The 20,824-nt window shown below is 41.0% G+C and overlaps 1 protein-coding gene and 1 long non-coding RNA gene across 21 annotated transcripts in view; one reads left to right on the forward strand and one right to left on the reverse strand.

Annotated features, from left to right (window-relative positions):
- The window catches only part of TCF7L2 (transcription factor 7 like 2), a 197,252-nt gene that overhangs the window by 135,458 nt on the left and 40,970 nt on the right, over positions 1-20,824 (forward strand). The window lies entirely within an intron of this gene.
- Positions 18,596-20,824, reverse strand: part of LOC119866591 — a 2,472-nt gene continuing 243 nt past the window's right edge. The window contains exons 2-3 of the long non-coding RNA XR_005380622.1: positions 19,567-19,637; positions 18,596-18,743 (exon numbers count right to left, since the gene is read on the reverse strand). This is a non-coding gene — a long non-coding RNA (uncharacterized LOC119866591). The remainder of the gene's footprint in view (positions 18,744-19,566; positions 19,638-20,824) is intronic.

The raw sequence follows: 20,824 nt of genomic DNA on the forward strand, positions 1-20,824 counted from the left end.
AACGGATGGGCTTAGAATTCCATTAACAAAATTGACTGCCTGCAGTTACACTTGCCTCCCTCTAGGCATGATTAACAAGTGGGGTAGAAAGCAAGGTTGGACAGTGGAGGATGCTACTGGATTCTTTTAAAGGTTGAGTGGAACAGGTTCGTTTTGTGCAGATGGGGGTCCAGGTTAGCCCCAAAGAAACTCCTGCCTTCTTCTTCACGTTAATCTCCTCCTCCTGGGTCTTGAATAGCAAGGTCTTCCCATTGGATTTCCTCTCCATGAAAAGGATCTACATGTTATTCCAGCTTTTAAGGTCGATGGTAAAATCATAATCCTTGCAAGCTTTTTTGGTAGGAGACAGCTTACCTTAAAAGAGAGAATGTCATTTTGATACTAGGGGTATGGTTATTGCAGAGCCTGCTTCATGGAATGATTAGGAGGAGCCTGAGTCCAGATTCCATGAATTCAAACTCTGGCTTTGCTCGTGGCTTGCTGAATGACCATGTGCATTCCTGAGGCCCATCTAGGTCTGAGTTTTTCCATTGATAAAACAGGGACATTTTTGTACCTACCTTCCATTTCTTGGGGAGATTTCAGTGAATTTATGTGTGTAAGGCAGATGACTTACATGGAGCCTGGTAAACATCTGTCAACATCAGCTCTTCACTTATTAATTCTCAGTGGGTATTTTCTAATTCATCTCTTTGCTGGGAAGAAAGGAACGTGAACTCGCTCCCTGGTAGGGGGTGTGGTTTAGTATTAATACTTACCCACCATTTGTTAAAAATCTGGTGTTCCTTGGGCCCTGGCTCCAGTGTTTCATAATATTCTTGGTTCATCCTTACAGCTAGTCCATGAGAGAAAAACTAATATTGTTCCCATTTTACATATTAAATAAATAAATAAATAAATAAATAAATAAATAAATAAATAAATTTTTATATATGGTTCTGGTTATGATGGTTTTCATATATTCACCCACGTAAGCCTCTCAATAGATAAGAACCATTGTCTTCATTTTTAAAAAGAGGGACATTGTGACACAAAATTAAAAAAAATAATAATGTCTTTAGTTCCACTGAGAGTAATTGGTTAGGGGCTGGGATTTAAAGACCGGGCCTTCATATGTTCACAAAGGCAAGGCGCTCACCTCCCCATTGCACTGTCTTCCTCCGTTCTGTAACGTGCATGGGCCTGGCTCACCGCTATCACGGATGGGAAGCACTGAGCAGACGCACAGATGCTCTCCAGATACGCCAGTTTATGATAGTTGGAAAGAAAAATCTTTATTACCGGAAGTTGTGGCTTCTGAGTCTCTTGGCAATTGGCAGCATAGATTTTTGTGTTGTTTTGTTTTGTGTGTGTGGTTTTGTTTTTTAAATAATTAGAAACAGTTAGACTCTTGTTACCACCCACAGTAAAAATTGCTTGGATCCCGCAAATTAAGGGAAAAAAAATTAGGCCACTTGGTGGAATGATTAAAACAGAGGCTTTAAAGAGGAAAGTTTATTTTTGCAGAGTGAGCTTTAGATGTGTAAATGCTGAGGATCCCCCGATTTTCACCTCCTCCTTTGTCTAAATTCAGAATCAAATAATGTTAAAGGTGGTTGCTAATGAGGGGAGGGATTCAGTGCAAGAGGACTCTGGGAAGAAACCCACATTTTTTGGTACTTGTTAATGGTATGTCTTTTGTGTGAGTGGGTGTGAGGACCAGAGCATAAAGCATATATTTGCACAGCGTGTGGTCCTTTCTGCTGCATTCCACTCCCCATGATGGTGGGCTAAGCCAGGAGGAGGAGAAAAAGCAGGAAGCTTTGACACAGCTTCAACAGTTTCCACTGTATGGACCTCATCCTTGAGATCAGAGCAAGCCAGACCTCTTCCCAGGTCAGGAGGACTGAGTCAGCACAGCCGGGACTCTATTACTCAAGCTGTGCCCCAACTTGGGTGTGAACGACAGTCATGCCCCTGTGTGTCTGTTGTTCCCCTGACTCACCCTCCTGAGATTGAGGGCCATGGTCAGAGCTGGTACCTTTAGTCAAGTCAGATGTGCTGTCCATTAGAGAACCTTTACCCCCTCCCATGTCCACCAGACCCTTCCTTGGAGTGTCAAGACTCTGAGTGGTCACATTAGTAAAGAGATGATTTCCTAATCCTCATGGGAGCCCTAAGGATTTGTCTTTGTGAAAGAAGGAACATCCTGCTGGAGGGGTATCTGTCTGTGTGTCCCATTTTAAACCACATTGCTTTTGACTTCTCTTCTATGATGATTCCCAGGCAACCTCCTCTTGCCATCCTGACTTGTTTAAATTTATGGGTTGTTGGCAAGCAATTTTTTTTTGATGCTATTCTTCTCCGAGCCAGAGGCCAAGATCCCTTGTGGAGCAGTGCCTGAATTTAATAGATGTCATCTGGACACTAGGGAGGGGCACAGAGAAGTATGGGGGGAGAAGTCTTAGAAGTGAGATTCTATCCCTGGTGTGACCAGCTCCCAGCCTCTTCTTTATCCCTGTCAGGGCAATGCATTCAGAGTAATTTTTTTGGTGGTACCACATGGTATTGTGTACAGCACCCTACAGTGTTTGGACAAAGGGTACAGTGTCTTAGTAGGCTTGCAGACAGCCGAAAAAGTACATGGTAAGCTCCCCTTTCAACTTCGTCTTGAGTGTCTCAGCATTATTGAGCCCTGACTCCTGGTTGTTTACAATGCCTGAACATCTGTCCATATCTTTTGCAATATTGGGTGACACTCCAAGAAGGCTTATTCTCCTCTTCTGACTGGTTGGGGACTGGGTTCCCAGGCCAGGTTCTAAGGTAGACAAGACCGTACCATCTCATTAGCTTGGCAGATGAGGATTAAAAGGGGACTAGATGTTCTGGACTCAAGCAGGGTTGCAGGAGAGGTTTTCAGACATCAGACTTCTGGCTGAGCTGTCACAGAGGCCATTCACTTGACTCCATGAGACAGGCATCTACTGCTTCTGCACACCAATTACGAAAAAACCTTAAAAACAGCTCTTGCGGACTCTCAGGATAACACAACAGGGACGCCAGCTCTTAGGACGGCCCCAGGCCCATATAGCGTACTGTTACTGAATGCTTCTGAACCAGGTGCTGTTTGGGTGCTGGGGATAAGGGTAGGAGCAGGATGGATTGAGTCCACCCTGGAGTCTGCTCCTTTTTGAGGCATCATCAGAAGTGGCCTCCAGCGCCACTGGAGAAATCAGAACTCCCTCAATGGTTGCATCTTTCCACCTTGGTGTGAATGGCCTTGGAAGTGAGGCTGCCAAAGAAAGCTGTGTTAAAGGGGGTGTTTTGTGGACAAGTCTGCCTTTGGAGTTTGGGGAGTTACCATGCCTGTGGTTCTGACCATAGCCTAGATGCTGCCAGAGGTTATTTCTCTGCTTCTTCACTCCTCATTTCTGCCTGGTGACCAGGAGGATCATTTTGGTCCCATCCACCACCCACCCTCTCCTCTCTCCTCTTCCGTTTGGCCCACCAAATGGGATATCTCACCACATATCTGTTCTTGCTCATTCAACTTGGAGTTCTTTGCTCTGCCTGTCTTCCAACCACAGATCTCTACTACTATACCCACCTGTCTGTGAGGCACATCCTCTGTGGGCTCCAGCCAGGCCAGAGTCTGAGCAGTGTCGCCTCTTAAGGCTTAGAAGGAGGGGAAAACAACGGAATTTGGAGAGCACCATGAGCTGGAGCTATTTAGAATAGGGCAAACAATCTTCAGTGCTCTGGGGATCAGTGTTTTTAATTTGGTTCTTGATTTATTAAGAAAATATGTGGTCTCCAGGATTAAAAAATAAATAAATAAAGGCTCCCTCAGGAGATTGGCTGGGACTGCCTTGTGGGTAAAGAGATAGTAATAAACTGAGTATTACCTAACAGGTAGTAGCAGCTCTTGGTAAGATCATTGTGCACATGGACCTGGGCTTCTGGTGCAAGACAAATAAAGTAAGTCAGGTTAGAGAAATGGACTCGAATGCCATAATATATTGGCACAAACTATGCCTGGAGCATCTATAACCACAACCAGAAAGCAATTTGTTCACCGTGGTCAGGGTGGGCAGGTTGGTAGAATCAGTTATAAAATTGTAGGTTTATGAGAAGTGACTGGTAATAATCAAAGCTACCTTGTCCTGTCCAGTCCTTTCTGTAAACCTAGGGAGACTGAGGCCTGGACAGGGAAGAGATGGCTGCCAGAAGGTGATGCAGTTACATGTAATGTAGCTGGATCATGCTAGAATCAAGGCTAGAGTCTGGACCTCTTGGCTTTTCTCTTTCCATTATGCCAGCTCTGATTGAAGGTGGAGTTTGACTTTGTGAACCATCCCCGTTGAGTGCCATTAACTTTAAGCTTTTTCTAGATTAGTGTGTGAAGGTACGTGTGTTCAATATGAATTCACTTATTTTCCACTTGAGAAATCCTCATTTTCTGGGATGCCCTGGGTGTTGACATAATGATGATCAGGAGGCCCGTGATGGTGATGACTGTGGACTGATAAATTATCTATTGGAGGTTAACTAGGAAGAGGTGAGTTGGAATTCACACATAAAGAGTGTTGGAAACTTTCCCAGCAATGGATGAGCTTTAGCAATACATAGAAAAAACCAGATATTCCCATTCATTTGTGTTTTGTTTTGTTTTCATTTGTGTTTTGAATGCTGGAGGAACAACTAGTTTTTGGCAGGGAATTTTATCTTCCTATAGAATCTGCACCACCTTCTTTCCCAGAGGAGTGGTGGTTGGAGATCCTTTTACAGTGTTGCTTTCTGGGTTTTTGTTAAAAACGCAAGACATAGAAATGTGTAAAAATGCTTCATTGAAAACAAGTCTGACACCAATACTGTGTGATAAAACTTGGAAAGTGTCCAGGTTGGGGATCTCCAATACTTGAACTCAAAGCAAGGATGACTGAGTGGATCACAGTTAAGAACAAATTCGAGTTTCCTGGTGATTTTTAAGTTTTTGCTGAGAGTTGTTCTGCCCCTTGCGGTCCTGTGTCCTATAACTGGGAACAAGCTGATGTCCTGCCTCCCAAGTTCAGCAAGTTTGTTTTGACTTGCAGCCCATGATGGGAGTGAAGCTCTCATTATGTAATGTTAAACTGGGCCCGGAATGTCAGCTGGGCTAGGCCTGCCAAAGCTTGAAGAGTTGGTTGGGAATGGGCTATGTTTAGTATGATTAATCCAACTTGGCTGGATAAAGGGGTGGGTGGGTGTCTCTCTGAGAAGGGAGGTATGACTTGTGCTATTTCGAGTCTTAGTATTTAGTGTAAACTCCGTAGACAAAAAAAAGTTGAGCCTTATGACCAACATAGTTAAAATCAGGGCTGTTGATTGATACCCAAGATTACTATAGAAATATGTGGCCAAGATCAAGGTAAATAATTTAAAATTAGGGAAATAACACTTGTGGGTTATGTGAAATGGTGTTTCTTAAAGTTAGCCTCTCCTGATCCAGTGTTGCTAGCGGGAGTACTTAGTCATTAAAACAATTTTACAAAGTAAATATTAGGTTCCTTAACAAAAATAACAATAAACCCTAATAAAAATTTAAAGCAAAGAAAGAGGTGGGCTGTTTTCCTAATAATGATTCCAAAGTGTAATTCAAGATCCACCTACTGACCTTGTCGGTCTTTGGGAACTCTTTTCTCCCTTAGCCCTCATGGGTCCCCCTTGAGGCTCTTGGCGCAGTTTCTTCTTGGCCCTTTTTAGAGGACAAAAGAATCCCATTTTTATGCAAATGCATTGGCGTTGAAGGTAGAAATAATCGGGAACCTTGTTTCCACCCTGATCCTGAAGCACAATGTGGTCCCCATCCCCACCAGAGAAAGGTTTGCCTCTTGGTGGAAATGGCAGCGCCCAGCCTTCGCCCTCCCCGAGGTAAAGGGGGATTCGCTTTTGTTCCTTCTCTGATGAATGGAAGTAAAGTGTTCACTGAACCTGGAAACACCTCCTTTTGTGGCCTGTGCTCTCCTAACACAGGCCGTTAAACTTGGGGCAATCACTCTTGGTGGGGGATTGAATGGGGCCATTGTGGGGGGGAGGGGTACACACTGAAGCCACTGAGGCCACAGAAATGCCATTGTTTCTGAGTAGTCAGAAAAGGAGGAAGACTCTGGGGACCTCCGGGCACCCGTGCGGCCAGCACACTGACTGCTTTTCTAGGTCTGCGTTGCCCCAGGAGCCCCCCAACCGCAGCGCGGGCGAGGTGGGCTTCGGCAGGAAGTGCAGCAGAGCCCCCTGCAGTATAGACTTGGTGCCCCCGGGTGCTTCCTCCACACTTGCAGCCTGCTGGCTGCCCTAGGCCCAGCCATCAATTTTTGCAGGGAAGTTGGCTGTCTTCCTCCAGGCATCCAGTTAAAAACGTTTGTTAAAAATCACTTCTTCCACCTTAGGAACAACAAACTCTCCCGATTCCCTGCCAGTGACTTTTTTGTACAACTTCCCTTTTGCCATCTGGTCTTTCAGAGGCACTTCTGATCTTAATTACATCATTCAGCCTTTGTTTATTTAAAAATCAGAAGGCAGATAGGCTGTTTGAGGGTTTATCTGTACTAATTGTGCCAGCATACTTGCCAAGTGTCCCTTTGGTTAGTAAAGGGAACCACTGCCATCCCCACTGGTGCTGTGATTTGTGCACACGCATGCACGCGCATGCCACCTTACCTGACGTGTTGATCGGAGGCGGGAATACACTTCTTGCCTTACGCTTGCCCTGCTGGCATTTTTCCATCCAACCTCTGCTATATAGTGTTGATATGAGGAGGATCTAGGCTTGCATCTAGGAAGGGTAAGAAGTCCTGAGTGCAGACTTAGACCCTGCCACATACTATGTCATCCCGGGGAGACTGTTTTATTCCCTGGGAGCCTCAGCTTTGGCATCTGTGAAAGTAGAGACTGGTCTCTGCACCGAGGAGAGAGAGTTGTGTGATTTAAAGGAGATGCATATGAAAGGCTGGAGAACAAGTTAGGCATCCTTGAACCTGGGGTCATACAATGGTCCAGGGCTATAAAGTTAAGCCCCCAGGCAGCCCTAGTAAACTAGAGGCCTAGATGCCGTGTATCTCTTGTCTATCTTTTGAAATAGATGTGTGGTTGGTTTTGCTGTTTGATAATTTTGATATTCTAATTAAGCAGAGGTTTACATCAGAATACATTTTATAGATCTTCTAAATTACTCCTGCTTGACGACTATAATAAATTTCACACAGAAATTAGCTTTGCTGTGCTTAAACACTTTGAAAATACACTTGTTGAAGCCACTAAAGAGACAGGTTTAGAAAATGTTGAAGACATTAGAAATGAAGATATTAGTCTTCTCATTTTAAAACGAGCATTGTAATTGTGATCTTCTTCCCCTGAATTTAAGAAACTCTTAGAGGAATCGGTTCTTAATGGATCTGTATGATCTCAGAGTTAAGTATGCATTTTTAGAAAAGTGTATCTTTTTAGATAAAAATGAACTTAGTTGTTACACGAACTTCAGATACCTTTTTCATCTGACCATCACAATGTGACAGTTGTAAAAAAAATCAGTTTTAGAAAACTTTATTTATTTATTTAGAAACTATATTTAAAGAATTTATGATCCTAACATATTCTTTGAAATGTTCTGAAATTATTGGAGGGTTTTTTTGTTGTTGTTGTTTTGTTTTTTAAGAAAAAAATTTACCCTGAAAAGTACTCTAGTTGTAATGTTTTTATATATAAATTCCCACAACAAGCATTTCTTGAGCATGTACCCGGTGCTTAATTTGTTCTGTATGTTTGTACTTAAGACATGGTGGTAACCATGGAATATACACACATTTTCGGTAAAGGAAGCTGTTTTCCATATAAGCATGGCTGCCCCGAAATTATAGTGAAGGGTGAGGTAGATTCTAGTTGCTGACTCATGAGCTCAACATCTATATATTTTACCTAATTTATAGTTGGGAAAGCAGCTAAAAACGTTGAGTCCACGCCAGTTGTTTGAGGAGTTGTCGTTTATATAGCCCTGGAATTAGGTTCGGAAGTATTGGAAAGCCCCGTGCTGTGTATTGGGTCAAAGAGAAGAAGTCCAAATTAGTATTAATTGGTATTCATGATTGCTTCATGAGCACCAGTGATGTTTTGTCCCAAGCATAGACTAACTTGGCCAACTTTATGGGTCAGACAAAACAGCCAACAGCTCAAGTTATGGATGGTGTGAAAAACACAGCATCCAATTGTTAACACCATGTTCCCAAGTCTGTGATGTTCTTTGACCTCTGGTGCAAATAGCTGTTCATCTCAAGATGATTTGACAGCATAATTTAGTATTTGGGATTCTTTTAAAACTACAAAGAGGGGTGATTAAAAACTTGTACTTCTCTAGCATATAAAGCAAGCTTTTCATTTATATTTTTCAGGGGACAGAGTTATTGGCATTGAACATTGGCCTGGGTAGTTATGTTATACAGAACTGGTTTCTGTTTGAAGTTAGTTGACTTTGACTGGAGTATACAAATACCATCAAGGGACTCCAGGAGTGCATCTGTTAGCTCTTGGACGGTTGTAATCATTGCCCTCTAGATTGCAAGCTTCCTGAAGACAGGGACTTTTCTGTGTTTCATTCACTGATTTATCCCTAGTGCCTAGACCATGGAATAGACAGTGAATCAGTATTGATAGAATCAGTGAATGGGAAGAATGTAGGGAAGATTTCTACTGTGTTCACGACAACTGCAGCAATAAGTTCTCTTTTCCATTTGCTCAAGTTAATAACCATCTAATCTCGAGTAAGTTCTAAATCCTCTGAGTGTGTTTGTTTTTCTGCCTATAAAAGGAGGCTGTTGTCACGTAAGACTTTATTTGATTATGAGAAATAGTCCCTCCTAAACTTCCTTGAAGAAAGGTGCTAGACGAAAACAAGATGGTTTTGAAAAAAAAATACCACCACAGTCCAGACTGTAGTAAGATGCTTGGTTGCATTTGAAACCAGTTTCACAGTCTGCTTTAGGCGGGGATTGCAACATGCTTTCCATCTGTGCCTAATGCGGAGGAGCAAGCTTGCACTCCCAACTCTGCTCCTCACCGCACCATGGCAGGAGCATTGGCCCGGTGCTTCAGGAGACAGCCAATGGGCGTAGCTGTGGTGGAGGCATGACATAATTTAATTTTACCTTATTATTTGCTGGCTGTGCCCATTGTATGCTAGCCTCTGGGTGTGTTTACAAGTTGCTTAGGAAAGAGGTAGAGGCCATCTTGTCTATAAAAAAGGCAAGGGCCAGGTATGTGTACACACACACACACACACACACACACACACACACCCCTTTCTTCCTTGGCGTCCAGCACCAGTATCGTGCCAGTGGTAAATTTATCAGCATCCAGCAAGTGACATGAAGGGCTCTGAAGGACTTACCTGCCTTTAAAATCCCCTCCCCTTCGCCCTGCAATTACCTATGGCACCAGCTTGGGGCTTGAGTGTGTTGTGCACTTTTCAGAAGCACACATGGATTGTAAAGGGCATGATTAAGTCTCCATGCTTACATAGTATACTGAGTTTAAATCCACTTACTGGGTTTGGATGACTTTCCCTGGCACTGTGGCTAAACTTGCTATGAAAAGCAAAGGTTCAAAGTCCACAAAAACATCATTTATTTGTTAATGAAAACCCAGGGATTTCAGAGGATCATGCTGTCCTACACTGTCCCCTTCCTCTTCCCTCTAATGTTTCGATGGAAGGTTGTCTTTATGTAGAGGTGAGCAATACATGTATTTTAAGCATATGAGGTGATAAAGGCAGGTGTCCATATATTTTGATCCTTCTCTCTTTATTTTTTTTAAGTCTTTTTCCTTTATTATGCTTTTCTGGCAAGTTTCTATGTGTCATTGCTATTGAGAAAATGACTTCTTCCCCTTCCAATTCATTTGTTAATTTCTACTCTTGGTTCTAGCAGAGACTCAACAGTTCTCTGTAAAGCAGATTCCCTACTTTTGTCATATCGCTGCAATAGTACTTAATTAGAGGCCATATGGGTGACAGGAGTCTTTTGGTTCTATAACCGGAAACCAACCCCAAGCGCTGGCCATCCAGGTCTGTCTTGTCAGGCCAGTAAAACCCTGACAGCTTGTGGGTTCTTCAGCATCCGTTTCTGTAGTTCAGTGGAAGAGCCGGTCCTTTTCTAACAAATGAGTGCAAAAATCCCCAAAAGTGTGTTATTTTGAAATATTTTCATTTTGACCAGATCTACAACTTGTATCTTATGAAAGCTCGATGTGCTGGTTTTGGCCCCCCAGGACTTGAGGAACTGGTCAGCAGCTGTGAAGAGTTGAATCAGAGGGAATAGGGCATCCCCCCTCGAAGGAGGGTTGACCTGGGCTGGATGCCATGGCTGGCTTGATGCATTCTCTTCAAGGGGGCTCTGTGTGGCTGGTAACTTTGCCTGGAGAAAGGAGGTGTGCCCCCTTTTAGAACGTGTGACCCTGCATTCTTGCTAGTCCTTGCACACACTTCTAGTCTCCAAGAGCTTTGTGGTCTCTCTCTTCTTTCCCACCAGCATTTAAGGAAACAAAAATTAATTTCCTTTGTTCCCCACTGTCCAAATTAGAGAAGCTAGAGATAAATGATCCTATTATGGGCATCTTAAACCCATGAATTTTTTTCTACTTGACTTGGGCCAAGGATCTCTTTTTAAGAGGAAGGGGGAACTTAAATAATTGAGCCAGATATTTTAAGATGTTCAATCTAAAGCTCAGCCTTTTAAGAATCAAATGCAAAGCCAGTCACTTAGCCTCGAATTTCCCACCATGATTCCATTTTTGAAACCTAGGATGGCCATCAGGGTGGGTTTAGCTTGATCATCATCTGTTACAGGTCAAATATGGTCTCAATAGTTCTTAAAATTTTAATCATGACCTCTCTAATCCTATGAGTTTTCAGAAGGAAATCCTGATGAACAGTCCTGGAATTGCTTTGCCTGGTAACGTCTTCTTTATTGACCGTATTTCCAGCTGGGCTCTCTTAGTTAATATGTTTGCTTTGGCTTCTCTCTCTCTCTTTCTCTCTCTCTTTCTTCAGGAACGTTTATCAGTAGATTGCATGGTTGGGGGAAATGATATTTGTTATGTAGCATTTTCCCAAGGAGTGTTTTCTAGAGTTTTTCTCTAATACCAAAAATAAAGTATGATTCATGTTCTTAGGACATATTATCATTGTGATTTCTGTATGGGAGGTTTTTGTTTTTGTTTTTTTATTGACTGGCATATAGGTTTTAGAGATTGTGGTTGAGCACTTTTTTGCATCCTGATCAGAAGCCCTGACTTCTTGGTCCTTAGCAGAGAATACATGCATCCCTTGATAACTTGTGGACACCCTTAGTGGAGGCAATGATGTGTGGTCTTGCAGGAAGTCATAGCGTTAGCAGGTCTGTGTTTTCTTCCAGTGTGGAGCTTTGTCATTTCTAATGATGACAATCCATCAGTCCACACAGTGCAAAATGAAGATAAATTGAATTAATATATGTGAGTTAAATGACTCATTGATATAATTATACTGTGAGGATTTCTTTAGTATAACCTAACACATTTAGTGGTGTTAATTGTAACGGCTTTGCATGGGAGCATTTAATTTCATAAGCAAACAGAATAATTTATTAATTCTCAAAAAGCTATTTCAAGGCCTGGATGGGGAGAGGGAGAGTGTGCGCATTTAACTTGATGTTGACTGCGGTGTTAGGATGCTGTGCCTCATCAAATTGGAAATTGCTAAGGAATTTTTTTTTTCCCAATTCCAACTTTTACTAGTACATAGCCAGATGTGCCCAATTCAATAGTGCATCAAAATGAGAGTGGGAAATGGGTACCTTCTAGTAAATCTTAATAAGTCATTGAAAATTGAAGAGCACTGAATAATAAAACAGTTCTAATTGCAGTTAAAACTGTATTGGCGGTGGATATGGCTGAACAAGGATGATAAAACAGCCAAGGAAGAGCATCGGATGGTAGCACTGAAGAAGGGTAATAGACAGATTAAATGCAAAACTCAATTCAAATATTTTGTGAAATGTAGGCATGCTGTGTAAACCCATTTTTTGCTGAAAAGCATGTTTTCTCTCATGTCAGAGATGATCACAGGAATCCTTTTAATATTCATTTAAATAGTTTTTAATTGGCTTCAGAGAGTTTAAAGTTCAGCATGAAGGTGAGATCTAAGCGTACTAATTAGATCGAATGCAGTTTGACTCAAAGAGCAGACTTGATAATTAAGGAATTCCATACCAAATATACGTTTTGAAAACACTCTTCACATCCTTGAGGTAAAAAGAGTTTTCCTGAAAATTTTCCCATTCTTTCCCAGTAGAAATTCCTCTTAGACACTGATTATAAAACCTCACGTCGCCTATTGGAAAATGACAATCCATTTTTCAGAGCAACCCTCTCGTTTGTTTGTCATTTAGCCGACACCCTGTGTTCAGGTTATTCTAAATTTTTTTTCCCATCCAAGTGGAATTTTGACTTGCATGAACGTTGTGATGAACACAAGTTGTTGTATCTTGTGTGTCAACCCCCCCCTCCAAGTTGTTTGATGCTGTTGAAATGGAAGGGCTGAAGTAGAGGGGGCACTTAAGCAGTGAAGGGTTTTTCTTTGTAAATAATAGATCAAGAGCACTGGATCTGTATCTAATGGAGCTGTGTGCGGCCTCCGTTTCAAGGACAGCGCGCGGTTTTAAAAACCACAACTACCGACCATCCCGTCCGCAACCTGTGGTCAGTTGTGTGTGTGTGTGTGTGTGTGTGTGTGTGTGTGTATGTTTGCTTGCTTGCCTCTTGTGATTCCCCACTGCCTTATCCCCTTAAATGATTTGCTTTAATGTCCGACTGTATTTCATAAACCTACAAAAAACCCCTAACGTTTTATCTCTGTATATGTATACATACACACACACATAGGCATGGAGAAAGGGCATGGAGAAAGATCCTTGGCGCTACTTGTCTTTTATAATTGTGGGATGATATAAAGAAGTTTGGTCCTGTTTTACTAAAAATGTTTGAATCTATTTTGCTATGGCGTGGTCTACTAAGAAAATCTTGATGTATATAGCTGACATCAGTGCAGAAATTAGTTTATCCAAAGAGCAAAAAGATCAAATTGATTATGTTTGCAAACATATGTTATCTTGATAGTTTGGTGAAAAATTTAATTTATCATGTTCTCCCCCCCCCCTTTTCCCCTTCCCCTTTTTGAGTTTATAAATCTGTTCTTGTATTTGCTGGTTTGAATCTAGATTTGAAAATCACAAATTGGACACCTGAAGTATTATTGGGAGATTTCATACAATTCTTAAAAATATAATAGGGCTTTGTTCCTCCTGAATTTGAATTAGTTATTTTTTTTTATCACTTGCAATCCAAACATTACACCTCATTACTGTTTTCCCTTGAATTGTAAAAGTACAGGCACACACTAGTATCTTAAAATACTTTGTCTCTGTCAAAGGCATCGTTGAAAATAGAAAAATAAACACTATGTGTTAAATGTCAAGTAGCAATCTATAGAAATAGAATAGAAATAAAAGTACAGATTAAATCAGGAGATTCCTTTGCATATTTCTGAAAGAGTTGTTTATAAAATTATGAGGTAGCTACTCTAAATTGAAAGTTCTTTTTTTAAAAAAGTACACCCTTCAAATTAGGGCCCGTTTTAAAAAGGGTTAAAATTCATTTCCTTGTGATAAAATAGTTTCTAGCAAATTGATTTTTTAACACAAACATTTTAATATTTTTATTACATACAAAAACACATGTTGGAAACTAATGCTCCTAATGCACTGCTTCCTTGAAAGAAAATCATTAGTCTTCTCAAATGTAAGTGTAAAGTTGATCCATTTTAGCCTTCTTGTCCATAAATCGTTGATTATTGGTTTTGAAGGAAAGCGCAGGACGAGTGTGTTTTGAATTCTAACTTTGAAATCGTAGATGTACAACATGTTCGTTGCAGTCAAATCACAAGCAGAGAGAACCCGTTTGAAATAATTTTTAAAGCATTCCTGTCAGGGCATTATTTATAGGAATGAGAAGTTTCAGATTTTAGGTTTGAAAAGTTGAGGTTGGCCGTACTTCAAATCTACAATTTAACTGCTTTGAAAGAATGGCTTTGCTTGTCTTCAGGGGAACACAACTAAGGGGACATCAGATCATCCTTTCCGAGTCTTTCATCCTTAAGTATAACAAATTGTTTCTTTTATTAATGTGGTACTTGCACTATCGAAGCAGTTCTTAGGGGAAAATAATCGGGAAGATCTGCTTTGCTTCTCAGATGCTACAACCTGAAATATGTTACTACGTTCCCTTGAAGGGATTTTCTCCTCTCAATCTTTTCTTCCTTCCCCAACAAATATAGTAGCTAACATAATAGAAATTGCAGAAAAGGATACAATGAGATTTCTTTCCCCTTTCTCCCAGCATGTTTCGGTTGGCTAGGAGAAGCCAAGGCATTGGAATATGATTATCCTTATTTAAGGGGGAAAAAATGATATAATTTGTCATCTTACCAGCTCTCGGCATTCTCTGCGGTGCGCGCTTAGTCAATGCCGGGAAAACAGCAGAATGACAGCTAATAGATATCTCTGCCCTCAATTGTTTAGACATTTTTGTCTTTTGTGACATTGAAGAAAAGACAAGGAAGGGAATGGAAGCAACTAAAAAATGTCAAAAGATCAAAAAATCAATGGGCCGCAGGAATGCGATCTGTTTACCAGGGGTGGCTGCTCTTTCTGTTCCGCCAGGAGTCCGAGGTGTGTCCCGGGCAGCTCGGGCGCCGCGTCCCCTCCCTCCCCGGGAGATGCGATTCCGCACCAAGCGGTGCCTCGCAAAGCGGCCACGCTCGCCTGCTCGCACCGCGCCCCCCCTGCCCCCATGAATAAATAATAAAATAAATAACAGCTTTCCTCTTAAGACTGGGAAAACCAAGTTTTGGGGGGCCGTGTCTTTCCGTCCATCCCCAACCGTTTTCAGATTCGCTGGACGCAGCCCAGCAGATGGGTTATAGGATTTATTCATGGGCACTTCAATTTTCCTGTTCAGGGGGAGAACACTTGACATTTTTATTATTTATTTATTTGATTTTGGAGGGAAAAAGTCAATAAGAGGGAAGCGGGTGATAATCAGGTGGGGCACATCGGGCAGATGAGTAATTGTTTTGTCCCTGGCTTGGACTGTTTGGACAAGGCTTACATATATCTTGGGGTAGTCAGTGTTGGGTCGGTGGAGATTTTATTTGACAACTTGTTTCTTAAAAAGGAGGACGCTATGTGGGTAGTAAGACAATTGCAATTTAGGAGAGAGAGTGTTGATTGCTTTAAAACTTTTGGGTTTGAACAGTAGACCTTAGTTACCTTTTCTCTTGCATTTTAAAAAACTTTTCAACCAGTTGGTTGCCTGGTGTGTGTGTCCGTCCGCGTGTGTGTGTTCGTGTGTGTTCACCTACATGTTTGCCTGGCATAAAGTGACAGCCCAGGAAAATGGATGGACCCTACAAGGCAAGGCTGCAATCTGTTGGGGGAATTTTTTTCCCAAGCCTTGTAGTTGCTATTTGATAATAAGTGTGGTCCAGGCTGCATATTTTATAAACTTTCTATTAAAGTTGGGGCATGTTATCATAAAACTCAATTGCGATACTTTGTATTACGCTCTGGGATTGAGAGATAGACATAGGATTAAAAAAACAATTTCTAGGCATTTCTAGATGATAAATTTAATTCTCTTTGCTATTTGGAGGTCTTCTTTGAAAATGCAATTGTAATGAACGCATTCAGAACTGGAGAATAGATTTACCCTTGGCTTCAAATAGTCGACGTTATCAGGCGCTGTCATTCGTTCCTTCCTATTTTCGGGCTGCTAATTGATGTTTTTGATGTCAGCAAGAAAATTGAAGAAAATGTCATGTGTGAACCAGTGCGGAAGTTAATAAGATTGACTTCGTTGACAGAATTTACAATGAGAGCAGAGACTGCATAATGGGACCGCTGCGAATTCTTTGGAGTCAAAATTGACACCTCACGCTAGGCCAGTGGTCGATAGGAGAGATGGAACATTTGGGAAAGTTCCTAATCTCATTTTTCCCTCCTTACCTTTTGGTCTCCGATGGTTACTTAGTTTCACCAGCAGCTGTTTATCCAGGAGGCTATTGCTCTGGACCACGCCAGGGCCTCAGTTCAGGCTCCCAGTGCCACCAACAATGCTTATTTTTTATGCTGTTTTGAGTTTGAAAGCAAAAGAGTCTTAAAAAGGTTAGATTAAGATGTGTCTTAAGGAAAGATATACTAATATCGGTCAGGGTCATTGCAAATGCTTGGGTTATGTGCAATAAAGCCGAAACGCAAATCCCTCTTTGAATAAAGAAACCGAGTTGGCACTAAGATCAGTCCTCGAGCATAACAGAAGGCTATAACTTGCAAGCAAAAAAAAATAGTAACGTTCTTGGCCACCGGTCCCTGACCCCCAAAGGAAACATTTTAGCCATGGTGCCCCTTAGAGTTTTTTTGGTAAGTTATTGAAAGTTTAATATAATAGTTTAATTTTCCAGTAACGTGGCAAAGTTTATTGGATTTGTGTGTATAATTATGGATTGGATTAGTTGAGTTTGGTTCAGTGCATCTGATTATCTTCTGGCCTTTAGGGAAATGCGCTAAAACCCTAATATGTCCAGTACCCCCAAGCGGCCTCTTTTTGAAGGCGCCGCACAAAATGTGATCTCGACCAGCGCTCAGCCTCCAAGGATCTTCAGTGAGAGACATTATTCTTGGAATATCCAATTAATTCCACGGGCAGTGATCAGTTAGCGCTTCTTCTTCCTTTCTCGCCATTTGAAATGCTAACACAATGAATATTTTCTCATTGGTCTGTGTCCCTCGGCTAAGCTGTTGCCGCGGGCTGAGAATTTCATCGACTGATGAGACCAGAGGCCCCGCCAATAAAAGGTTACAGTACGTGATTTGCATGCCAAGTGGGGTTTGGTTTCATGAACTTAAAAGTTCTTTAACTTTTATTTGACTTTTTTCTTTTGTTCAAAGTAGATTGAGGGGTGAGTATATTTGTGAGTGTTTAAAGTATGAAAATTGCCAGGGACAGTAGGTCACAGCGATATTTTGGACTATCCTCACAGAGACGGTGAAGATGGCCTTTGTGTTACCAGCCTTTATGGAGAGGAACCAAATCAACTCTCTAAGATCAGGTCTACGGGAAAGCATTTTTTCAAATCTTGTGATTTTGTGTTGAGTCCCTCTAGTATCCTTGAAGAGCTTGACATTTGGGGGGAGTAATACTGTTAGAGAGTATCTTGTGGTACTAATAATCTGCTTTGGCTTTATTTGAAATGACTAGAGAGCCATTGAGTAGGGCATTTGGAAGAGGAAGGAATGTCCTTTTCTTTGGAGTGGTTGGTAATCAGAGTCTTGGGTACCAAGAAAACAGTACATTCTAGAGGAGTATTCAAAGGCAGACATCTTCTGTTTTCAAGGGTAAGTTGGAAATTGTTATAAAATATTGAGTTGCACGGAGCATAAGAAAATGTACAGGAAAAAAAAGAAGAGCTATCTGCATGACTTTTGCCAGAGTAGATTATAACGGATTGGGTCACAGCTTATAAAACCTAGTTTCAGAGCTATTTCTCAACTAGATAGAGCCCCATGACATCTGAGGCCAACAGCACTTGCACATATGTTCAATTGGCTAAACGTTTGGCTTAGAAAAATAACACCTGATGGTGTCACTGTATCTCTTTCGTCTTCCAGAATCTTCCAAACTTGGATTTTATTAAGTGAAGATGCTCCTTGTTGATTTAAAGCCATAATAGATGTCCCCTGATCTAAAGAGTACTGGTTGACAAAAAGGGGAAAGGAGTATGGTATAATAAAGGTACTCAATCCCTTCTCAAAATGGGGGAAAAAGGGATTGAGGTAAAAAGAAAGAGTCAGCCTTCAAACCACAGTTCTCTTAGAGGAAGGGTAATATGATTGGAGACTTGACATATTTCAACCGAATGAAAAATCATGCTACCTTTACCAAAATTGTTAGCAAAAGGGAACTGGCAGGGGTAGGAATGGAGAGCATTTCCCCTCTTCTCCCCCTCCCGCCCTCTTCCTTCCTTCCTTTCCTAGCTGTCTGTGAGGAGCAAAGCAGGTGGCTCCCTGTGGCTGACTTTTCATGACAACATGCCATTAGAAATTGCCGTCCTGTTGATCAATCCTCTCGACATGACAGATTTGCCGCAAGGCCTGGGTCTTTGAGCGCCAGCACTGTGGCTTTTCCCTCCTTTTTTCCTGCACTAATTGGTGAAAGTTTTTTTACTGTGCTAGTGGCAGAGGAAATTCTTTTGAACGTTGTCACAATCAAGTGTTGACTTCTTTAGAATTGCAAGTAGGTTAAGTGAGTATCAACATTGGGGGGTGGGTGGGAGGAGGGAAAACACTAACAAAGTTACTACTACCTAAATTTTATTATTACGATTGAATTGGAAAACAAACTAATTGGATCATGCACACACACACACACACACACTCACACACACTAGAATGAAGGCAAGTGTTAAAATCATGGTCCTTTTAAACTTCTTTATGTTTTGTTATTTTGGGGTGGGGGCAGACCTGACATTTGGAAGGAGGAAAACACTTTGTACTGTTCATTAGGTAAAATGTATCCAGTGTCACTTCTTAGTTTCTTCCTATATGAATGGATTCAGAACAGCAGGACCACAAACATTACATAACATACTGCAAATCAAAAGGGACACATAAAGCTTCTATTAGTAGAGTGTATTTTACTCTGAACTACTGACATTCTTCTGTCCAAAATCAACACAAAAGAATAACCTCTTGGCCAAGGATTTGTTCTCAGATATTGATTCTTCACCAGAGTATCAAGATGCAATTCTGCTCAAATTTTGCTATTTTGGTCATATGTGTGATCATTTTTTTTTTCACGTAGAATATAATAACCGTTCATATTACCTAAATCCTAACTCCTCAGTGAAACTGAGATTCGGCACGGTTTACCTTTCTTTTTAGAGAGAATTCAAATCTGAAACTCCTTTTTTAATATGAATGATTCAAAATATTTACTGAAGGAATTTGTAAAATCACTCTGTGCTTAAAGGTACATTCTTTGGTGATAAAAAAATGGTAGATTAAAAGTTTTGCTTCGCTGGATTGAGAGAGAGTGTGCGTATTTAAATTTTTCTTGTCACAGAATCTCTGGTACATTCTGATTTCTTGACTGTGTACCATTTCAGATAATGCCTAATTGAAAACAAAGTAATGGAAGGCACAAAACCCTGTAACTCTACCCTGGGTTGTTGGTAACTATCAGGAAGAAATCCTACACAAAGATAAAGATTTTGTACTGACTCATGATGTAAACATAGAAGCCTTGTATAGAAAGGAGGTTACTTCTATTCCATAGTAGATATTTACCAGGATTAGAGAATTATAGAATAAAGGTTACTAAGATTATTAACCAAATTTCTACTTAACTATTTTAGTTTTAAGGATAAAATGGAAAGGAGAAAGAAGACAGTAAAATGTTGTCCGGAATTACCTGGCCCCGTATCCCTTCTTTGCCACAATTGTTCTGATTGTTATGTTTTAGGGAGAGAAATGCAGAAACCCCTATTGAAAGAAGCATCAATTCGTATAATTAATTTTGCCATTGTAAAAATCATTTGTAAAATTTGCATTATTAACATTATCAAGTCACTAGTTGGTAAGACATCAGACATGACGAGAGTGAAGGGCAGCTTAGGGAGAGCTGGGCTTTAAACCCTCAGTAGATCCGAGTTAGGATCAAAGGCGCTTGCTTTATGTGGCTGTGCTAGACTTTGAAGTCATGACTGCACCTACAGCACTCATTTCATCAAGTTCACTGGTGTCTTAATAGCAGATCAATAAGTTTCAAAGTCGGAGAGTTAATTTGATACTAGTGCTGATGCGGTCGTGCTGGGGAAGCCGAGAGAGAGGCAGAGAAAGCTGCCTATTACCAACCCTGGTACAGAGCGCACAAAGATGCAGATTATGGATATATCCGTGACCCTGAAAACACAGGCTCTGGCCAGGAGTGGGCAAGCTGTGGATTGATAAAGCAAGGGGTCCTGAATTTAGACATCGTGGGTTATTTAGAAGCTCGTCTATGCGTGAAAAACCTTTAGCTGGATACACATGTACGGGTGCTTGCACATATGTCCATTTGGTATAGATAACAAACGTGACAAGAGAAACACATGCACACAGCTTTCTAAAATTGGGGATCTGTGTAAGGACCACTGTAGATTTTCTGGGACGATGTGGGGTGCAAAAAAGGCACAAAATATGTTTGTGGTTTTTGAAGGGAGCTTTGAAAATGCTTACATCATGGGGGAGTTATGTTGATTTTTTTTTCTTTTAAAGTAGCATCAGGAATCTCTCCTTAAGTGAATAATATCTAGACAATAATAATTTGATACAAGTCCATTTTGATTCCACTTAAAAATTTTTAAAAAGGAGCTCTTCAGGAGATTTTTCTTCCCTTCTTTATAGCATAACTTCATGCGCATTCAAACACATGGATTCTTTGGATTCTTTCTTACTGAGCTGTTTCTCCAATCCTTTATAAGATTTTGTCTCACATCTTCCCATTTTTATGATATATTCCAGAGGTTTGTTGGGCATAAAGAAAGTGATAGGTAAAGGTGCTGGTAATTTGAAAGAGAGGAGGAAAGTTGGGCCCGGGGGAATGTTTGTGTGTGTGTTGGGGACTTGTCTTTGTTTTCAGTGGTTTTGTTTAGGTCCTTCTTAGTAGGTCCTTCTTACGGGATAAGCAT

Source organism: Canis lupus, chromosome 28, assembly GCF_011100685.1.
Source record: "Canis lupus familiaris isolate Mischka breed German Shepherd chromosome 28, alternate assembly UU_Cfam_GSD_1.0, whole genome shotgun sequence".
In the NCBI taxonomy this organism is placed as follows: Eukaryota; Metazoa; Chordata; class Mammalia; order Carnivora; family Canidae; genus Canis; species Canis lupus.